This window comes from Pinus tabuliformis, chromosome 9 (assembly GCF_031772625.1).
Source record: "Pinus tabuliformis cultivar Carrire ecotype Pingquan chromosome 9, CPIR1, whole genome shotgun sequence".
NCBI classification, from domain to species: Eukaryota; Viridiplantae; Streptophyta; class Pinopsida; order Pinales; family Pinaceae; genus Pinus; species Pinus tabuliformis.
In genome coordinates this window covers 699149238-699159116 of record NC_142307.1, presented here as the reverse complement: position 1 = coordinate 699159116, position 9879 = coordinate 699149238, and positions in this window count along the sequence as shown.

Here is a 9879-nt window from a genome sequence, read left to right as displayed (position 1 = left end):
AACTCCCTCAGGATCACTATCCCTACCCCTCATTGTATTTTCTTCGATCTATGGATTCTATGGAAACTATTGTTTCTCTCTGGAAATCGATTTTCCAAGAAAATCAAATTGCTCAAGTGTTTTCTCCAAGTGCCCATCGACTTCTTCTCATAATCCTCTGTTGTGACTCCAACGACCAAGATTAAGTCTTAATCACGGGATAGGATCATCTTGAAGTTGGTCCGTGTGAGTTTCTAGACTATTCTCACCTTGACTTAATTAATTCTGATTAATTAACTAGTTCTCCTAAGTTTAGACTTAGGAAACATTAAAAAATAGGTTAATAATCTAATTAGGTCATCTTTAGGTGGAATTTCCAGAAACAATTTCTAGGTTTTGGAGACCTTATGCATTCTAGCCTCTCCGTCAAATTTCGTGGCTAGAACACATCTGATGCTACAAAAATTAACACCATATAGATGACATGGCATAGTCACTTAGAATATAGGGAGTCTTTGTAAAATATAAATAGTATATAGTTTGCTCTTAATGGTCTCGAGGGAGTTTGGATCATACCACTAGTCTTTGATTGATAGTGGCATATGGAATTTTTCCCCAATTATTTCCTCTTCCTTAAATATATCTAGAAATAGCTTATTAATTTTTGGTGGTGATAGTTTATGCATAGTATGGACATTTTCAGGGCTAAAAGACCCCATAACACATTGAGAAGAATTGACAATAGTACATATATAAACATTAGAAGGAATAACATCTAATGTACCATGTCATAGTAGAGAAGGATTGTTGGTTGTGCAACAATTTCCTACAATTATGAATTTCTAAGGTTAAAAGGTATCCAACATCTTAGCCATATTCATATTCAAAGTTTCCATCAAATCATCTTTGAACTTGACTGCATTCCCAACAATGTTTCGCCCCAATTTTTATAATTGGTGTCTAAGAAAAAGGATGAGATGGGGTTTTCTCCTCTTTCTCCTTTGGAGGATGTTGTCGATGCTTACTCTTTTATTTCTTTGGAATTTTCATTGTTTAAACACCACAAAAAATGAAATTACAGTGAGAAAATATAGAAATGAACCAACAATTGACATAAAATAGTTAATTATTTGACAAAAGTGCATACTAACTAGAGTGCTCCTGCAAGATTTTTTGTATCACATAGAAGATGGTTAAATGGATTTTTAACAAAGCTAATATGCAAAGGTGGAAGATTAGAGAGCACAAAGATATGTCAAAGTAGTTAGTTTTTCTTTTATGGGGACTATTATGTTATACGTGTAGGAATTTATAGGGTAAGTTCCTTAGATTGAACACTAAAGGACACCAGTCACAAACAGATCACAGATTAGCACACCAGTATTCTTGACGTGGTTAAAACCCTCAAAGAGGGAAACAGTCCATGGCCTGAGCCAAAATGGCCACTTCAGGAAATATTATTAATAAAAATAAAGAAAAATTACATAAGCCTCTCTCATAAACGGTCACAGAAAAAATGACCCTCCATGCTCTTTAAATAAAGATCATGGACCAATCGGGTGTTAAGCCATGGATCAAGTATTGATAATACCAAGGAGAGAATGAACCATCAGATTACTTCATGTCTAGAACATATTGTGACCGTCAGATTGTAAGTTACAAAAAGTATATACTAAAGAAACACACCTTACCTAACTATACACTAGACCAAGTTATACTTAATTATTTCCTATGTGTCGGAATATCCTAACATCCCCCCTTAAGAACAACTTGGGATAGGATTGAAGGATGTACAATGCACAATAGGAGAAGAAAGGAGGCATTAGAATCTATCCCCCCTTAGTGACATCTTATTGAACTCCAACCATAAATTGAAGTTTAGTAAACTTCTCCTCTGTCAGAGCCTTTGTAAAGATGTCTGCAACTTGATCATCGGTTGAACAATATTGCACTTCAAGAACATGGTCATGAATGAGCTTTCTAATGAAGTGAATGTGTAGTTCAATGTGTTTATTGCGCTGATGTTGGATTGAATCTTTGCATAGTTTAATGGAACTTTGATTATCACACCAAAGTGTTGTCGGATGCTGCTTCTAAAAACTAAACTCTGACAGGATCTGATGAAGCCACAAAGCTTCCTTACTAGCTTCAACAATGCCATGATTCTCTGCTTCTACTAAAGAAAGAGAAATGGAACTTTGTTTCTTGAAAGCCAATGTAATAGGTCTAGAACCAAGAGTGAAGACATAACCTGCAGTAGACTTCCGATCATCAGGGCCACCGGCCTAATCAAACTCAGTGAATCCAACCAATAGAAGAGATGCTTCTACACTGTAATGAATCCCAAACTGAATTGTACCTTGAACATAACGAAGTATTATTTTATCTACTTTCCAATGACTTTCATGCAGTTTGTGCATAAATCGAGCAACAATGCCAACATCAAAGGAAAGGTCAAGATGGGTATGGGTCAAATACAAAAAATTTCCAACAAGATGATGGTATAAGGTAGCATCAACTTCAGGGGAAGTACAAGTGACTAAAATTTTATCTCCAGACTGAAAGGGAGAAGGGGTTGGCTTACAGTCTTCCAATGTGAAAGTGGCGTAGAAGATCACAAGAATACTTGGACTGGGAAAGGGAAATACCTTCTTTGGATTGCAAGACTTGAAGACCAAGAAAATAATGCAACTCTCCTAAGTCTGTCATTTCAAACTGCTTTTTAAGGCTAGACTTCACATGGTTTATAAGTTTGGGATCACTACCAGTAAGAATAAGATCATCAACATAAAGAACAATAATGATAAGGGACTTACCCACTCTCTTGGTGTAGACAGTATTGTCAGAATGACACCTACAAAAGCCAATATCTAAAAGAAAGCTATCCATTTTGGCATACCAAGCCAAGGGGTCTGCTTGAGACCATAAAGGGATTTACTAAGCTGGTATACAAGGCTAAAGTCTTTTTGTATAAAGCCAGGAGGTTGTCCCATATATATTTCTTCATGCAAGTCCCCATGCAAGAAGGCGAATTTAACATCCATCTCATGGACTTCCCATTTGAAAGAGGCAACAAGGGAAAAAACAAGGTGGGTAGAGTTCATTTTGGCAACAGGGGAGAAGGTTTCAATATACTCAATGCCTTCAACTTGTGAAAAACCTTAGCAACAAGAAAAACTTATGTTTATCAATTTTTCCATCTGGCCCAAACTTTGTTCTGTAAACCCTTTTACATCTAATAAGTTTTCATCCCTTTGGAAGAGGAACAAGGTGCCATGTATCATTTGCCAATAATGAATGATATTCTTCCTTCATAGCTACGTCCTAATCTGGATGGCCTAAAGCTTCTACAAAGGTGTGAGGATCATAATTCACTGAAACTTGAGCCAGTAAAGAAGAGGCTCTATCGAACTGAGAACGCGTGCGATGCTTATCTGTAGGATCACCTACAAGAGCACCTGCTGCATCCTGAGTAGCACAGACCCATTTTAGAAGTTGATGAGCTTAAGGAATATCCTAAGAGGGTGGGGGGGGGATTGTCATCCTCATTGTCATCATCTGAAGAAGGAATATTTTTAGAAGTAGAAGAGATAGAGAGAGGTGGCACATCTGTCGAACTAGACTTATAGGCCGATATATTTTCATCAAACTTTATATCTCTTCTAATGATTATATTTTTGGATTTAGGTTTAAGAAGTCTATATCCTTTGACATCTTCAGAATATCCAACAAAAATACATTTTTCACTCTTAGGTTCTAAAGCTTTATGTTTCTCATCTAGAATATGGGCCCTTGCTTCACTTCCAAACACAAGAAAGTGACTTACATCTGGTTTAATTGAGCTTCATGCTTCTTCTGGAGTGATATTCTTTAAAACCTTAGTAGGAGTGTGATTTACTATGTAATTTGCATAGTTAATTCCTTCTGCCCAAATACTAAGACTAAGTCCTTTAGATTGAAGCATACAATTAGCCATTTCCTCTAAGGTGCAATTTTTCATTTCAGCTACACCATTTTGCTGTGGAGTATATGGAACATTATGTTGCAATTGAATTCCATGCTCAGTCAAAAAGTTCATGAATTTGTTGTTAACATATTCTCCGCCATTATCAAATCTTAGCTTAAGAATTTGATGTCCGGGTTGTTTCTCAACAAAGGCCTTAAAGGCCAAGAACATGTTAAAGACTTCACTCTTGAGTTTTAAGAAGTATACCCAAGTGCATGTAGAGAAATCATCAATGGACGTTAAGAAATACTTGTAACCAAAGAATGAAATGATTGGAAGTGGACCACATAAATCACTATGCATAAGCTATATGGGGGCTGAAGCGTGCCAAGAGGCACGTTTTTCAAAACTATCCTAATGATATTTTCCAAGTACACATCTGGAACAAGCACCATCTCTGTAAGATACCATAGGAATACATGTTACCATATTTTATTTACATATATTTTGAATGGAGCGATAGTTTAAGTGACCAAATTGCTCATGCCAAAGTTTTCTCACTTCATCGTTATGAGAAACAAATACCGAGGGAAGCATTCATGACCCAAAGTTGTTAAACATATACAACCTTGTAGAATCATCAACAATGCCAGTAGCTAAAATATGTTTAGGATCTCTTAGGTCCTTTATTACAACATTGTGAGGTGAAAATTCAACAGTTTTACCTTCACCTGAATGAGTTATCTGATATACAGATAGAAGGTTGCAAGATAAGGTAGGAACACATAATGCATCATTAAATTGACCATTGTCTACATGAATAGTTTAAGTCCCTACAACACCAAGAGATCTATCATCACCAACATATATATTTTTGGTGTTACAATCATTTAAAGAAGAAAACATGGCTTTGTTTTTGGCCATGTGATCAAAAGCTCTAGAATCAATGAGCCACTCATGAGAATGAGTAGAAGAAGATACATTTAGTGCATAACTAGACTGAGATGCTTGAAAACCACATGCAAAAAGTGTTATTCCTAAAGATGAAGTTGAAATTGAATAGTGGTCTTAATGGATGTTATGCTTCTTCATTGTTGCTTCCAAGGCTTCCATTTTCTTAAAGCATTTGGATTCTAAGTGGTCATCATGATTACAATAGTTGCAATGTCTATCATTGTTATTCCCTTTTTTTTATTTGCCTTGTCATTTTGCTGAGTTGATTTCATTTTGAGACTGAAATTGCTTAAGACCATTCTTTTTAGGATGCTTCTTCTTAGGATTCGTTGAACTTGGTTTTTGTTGGGCTGCTAAGGCTTTCTTACAAGAGTTCTAGTTTTAAGAAGACCAAGATGTAAGATTTTTTCTTGTTCTCTTATTAAAGATCACAAAAGGCATCAAAAGAGAGGGACTTGTAGTCTTTTCCTTGAGAAATAAAGGCTTCTCTAGTAGAATGGAAGGCGGAAACAAACACAGAGTAGGTTGTTCCTAACTTTGTAAGAATGGAATAGATAAGGCTACCATCTTCATTCTTAACCTTAGCACCTTCCAAGAGAAGTCTAAGGGTCTTGAACTTGGACAAAAAATCTTCAATGGAAGAAAAATTATTTGGGTCCAAAGTAAGCAACTCATTTTTGAGTTGAAGGGCTCTAATTTCATTTTTAATTTCAAAAACAGTACTAAGCTTTTTCATTACTTCATCAAGGGTATCAATTTATGTGATATGGAATCTAAGGTCTAGAGATATAGACATCTCTATCAACACACGTGCCTGATCTTTCTTATTTTCCTATTTGGTTAGCTTATCTTCATCTTGAGGTTTAGACTCTTGGCCTGAGGCTATTCTATAAAGACCTTTACTTCTAAGTAAATCCACCATATAGGATAGTCATTAGAAGTAATTGGTGTTGTAAAGAATAGATAGGCATGGAATTTCCATTTTATAAGAAATTGGAGTTGTATATGTTAAATAGAGTGTTCCAATGGAAATATCTCGAAAAATTACGCTGATTAAAAAAAACAGCTCTTAAAACGGATTCTGGATGAAGAAGTTATGGCTTTTTGAAGAAAAGTTGTTGAATATGCTAACGAACCACGTGAATGTTGAGAAGTTGATGATAATAGTATATTTAAAAAAAAGTTCTCCACCTTTCCAGACTTAATCTAATTATCTCACCTTTGAAAAAAAATGATTACTTTATGTGACCCACTTTTATAAATAAGTGATTCACTTTTACAATGGTACTTTATGAACTGTCCACTAAATTATAAATTAAATAAAAGATAAAGTGACTTTAGAATCATAAGTGACTCAATTTTTATAATGGGTCAGAACACTTTTACATAGAGAAACTTTAAAACATAAGTTACATCTGCTTTTTTTAAAAGTAACTCAACAGAAATAAAGACTTGAATCCAAGACCTCTATTCTCATAAAGTAACTTTAGACCAAGTGAGCTAGTTAAAAGATTTAGTAATTGTTGGAAAGGAGGAAGAAGTTTTTTTTTTCCTCACTGAATTTTTGGCGTGTGTGCTTACTTGAAAAACCCCTTTTCACCTACAAAACAAACAAACAAACAAGAAAAAAGTATTCAAACCTTATGGCTTAAAGTTAGATTTGGGGTTAGTCCCCTGGAAACTAGATATTTTCCTCAATGTTTCTAATTTTATGAGATCACACTAAGGCACGGCAGAAAAGAGAATACGCATGAGAAAAATCTTTTATTTCTGTTTCTGGTTTGCCCAAATCACACAAAGCCACACGGAAATGAAAGGTTTAGATCCAGTAATATATACATATATATATAAAACCGAAATAAACAGAGAGATAAATAACTATCACTGCAAATAAAGACTATATATCTCCAGATCTTATAAATGGCATAGCTCGGGCTATTGAAAACCTTTTCACGTGAAATGAAAGGGGTTCCTCACCGAAACAGATGCTCCTAACACAATAGAGTAGCCCTCTCAGCTTGAAAGCGGTCAGAAACAGTAGATTTAGGAAATGACAATCAAATGTAGTTGTACCATCTTCAGATTTCGATCCCCAACGAATTTGACCCTCGAATGGCTTTGATACCATGTAGGAATTTATAGGGTAATTTCCTTAAATTGCACAACAAAGGACACAGCTAACAAATATATCACAGATCAGTACACCGGTATTCTTGACGTGGTTAAAACCCTCAAAGAGGGAAACAGTCCACAGCCTGACCCAATGTGATCACTTTAGGTAATTTATTAATAAAAATAAAGAAAATTTACATAAGCTTCTCTCATAAATGGTCATCGAACAAATGACCCTTCATGCTCTTTAAATAGAGATCATGGGCCAATTGGGTGTTAAGCCACAAATCAAGTATCAGTAATACCAAGGAGAGAATGAACCATTGGATCACTTCATGTCTAGAACATATCATGATCATCAAATTGTAAGTTATAAAAGTACATACTAAAGAAACACACTTTGCCTAACTATACACTAGACCAAGTTATACTTAATTATTTCCTATGTGTCGGAATATCCTAACAATATGGAGTGAATTCAAACTTCACACATTGAATTTGAATCTTTATTGAGTTAATGAAAACATGATAGTTCTTCTTCGCATTTAAAAACACATGGAAAATCACTATTTAAGTTGTAAATATTTTTTTTTTTTAGACAAAGTTCGGTTGCTATATATTAATCTGAAAAGAAAAAGGCAGTTTGCCATACATATAGTGCATCCTGAGCATTCTGGATCCAAGGAATTACAAAAAGATTCCTTTCCTTGATCCTTACTTTAGTTTTCCTGCCTCTAAAGCTTCTTATACTACTATAAATCCTTACAAACTGCAGGCCCCAAAATTTACACCTACAAACCATAACTAATCTATGTCTATATGACTAATCTTCCTTGCTGTGGACGCTTCTGGGTCTAGATCTGGTTCGTTCTGCTTTGCACTAGAAGAGGATGTTGCATCTTTGAACTTTTTGTCCATCATGAACTTGAGGACAGTTATCTTTTCTTCAGCATGGCTACATCTATTATTCAAACTGCTAAACTGTTCATGCAAGGAATGAACTCTGTGTAAGAAGAGGTTCATCTCAGCCCTGTATTTCTCATGGAGAATTCTGCACTGATCCTCAAGTCTTGCTTCCAAACTTCGCACTTGATCCTCCAGGGCTCGTTGCTGCGCTCGCACTTCTTCAAACTCTGCTTGTAAATCCCTGCAGTGGAAGCACTGTTCTGGACGCTCCATTGGCACTGGAAAATACTTGTCTGTGCTGATCGCTTTCTTATCTCGATGTCTCTGGATTCTTTTCTTGCTACTGGTAGCTGCCACCGTGCGCGCAGGGGCCTTAAAGTGACTACCTCGAGCTACTTGAAGAGATGCAGAAGCAACTCCGCTCTTATAATTGTGAGCACAAATATTTCCTATGGGAAGATGGATTGTGATACCCGGGCCATATAAAGACATTTTCGACAAGCTGTGATGGCGGGAGTGAGCCCTGCGTCTCCCAATATTCCACCACACCGTCCGATGCATATCTTGGCCTGTATCGAGGATCTGATTGCTAGGACGATTTCCCCCTGCGTGATGCCCGATTCCCATGCGCTGAATAGATCTCCTAATCTGAATTCTGATACAAGTCCTATCTACCATACCTGCTCTGTCCCCTGCACTGATTGTTTGCCTGCAGTCATAGATTCTATTAACTACGGTACACCAAGCGTTGACTAGCTGCATAGTGTTCATGGTAACGGTTGGAGGGATGAGGTGTTATTACAGCGAAGATTGCCTTTGGAGCGATCGCATGCCCTGTTGGCACACTTGTCAGCTTCCTTATTCAGTCCACGAAGTATGTGATAGTAGCGGACTTCTTCTAGTAAGTCGTGGAGAATCTGGTTCCTACAATTTATCTGTTGCAATAGAATGTTTGGCGTGCTCTGCCTCAGTGCCATGAGCCTAATGATTATTGCTGAATCACCAAAGACTATTACTTTCTTTATTCCTATCTTGATCAGTTGAGTGAGACCCTGATACAAAGCCAATCCCTCTGCCCTGTTATTGGATAACTCTCCCAATCCCCATTCAAATTGAAGAATTGTCTCACCGTTAGCATTGCAGATAAGACCCCCTGCACCTGCTTGGCCTGGATTTGATTTTGAGGTGCCATCAAAGAACATGTAGAACCTATTACAGTTACCCAACCAGATTGCAAATTCCGCTTCCTTTAACCTCAGCTTCCAAACACTGCTTGTCTCTTTCGGTTGTATCCTTCCTTGTCTTGTTTCCTGAGTGCTAGTTATAATCCCTTGGGCATAGCTGATCAAATTTCTTTCTTCAATGCTGTAGTTGGTAGCCTCGATCTTGCCTTGAGTGTGGGCTATAATTGCCTCCACCGCTAAATTCTTTGCCTTATGACACATGACTCTGGTATTGCATCCTTTCTCTTGAAAGACCTTTCCGTTTCTTGCCAACCAGATGCGCCAAAGAAGGGTCAAAGGTATGGTGTTCCATATCCTTTGCGTCAAATTGCTCTTCTTCTCTTTCCATGGACAATTTTTTTTCCAGTTATAGACAGTTTCTGCAATAGTTGTCTTGGGTTCCCATGTAACTTCCCCAATTGTGGCCATCTGTCTCCAACATTCTTCAGTAACCTGGCAATCTATAAACAGGTGTTGTATTGTTTCTTCTGCTTTACAGCAATTTGGGCATCTTGACGGTCCCATTATGCCCCTTTTTCTTAAATTTTCTGCTGTTAGTATCTTCCCTTTCAGGAGTAGCCAAAAAAAGAATTTGACTTTAGGGGGTGCTTCTGCTCTCCAAACCAGTTTCCATTGGCTCCATATTTCCTGTGGAAAGGTGCTGTCACAAAGGTGTTGGTGACCAGCTTTGGCCGTGTATTGGGTTCCCGTTGGGTCCCAACGATAGCCATCTTGCTTGCCTTTTTGAGTCGGAGCTTT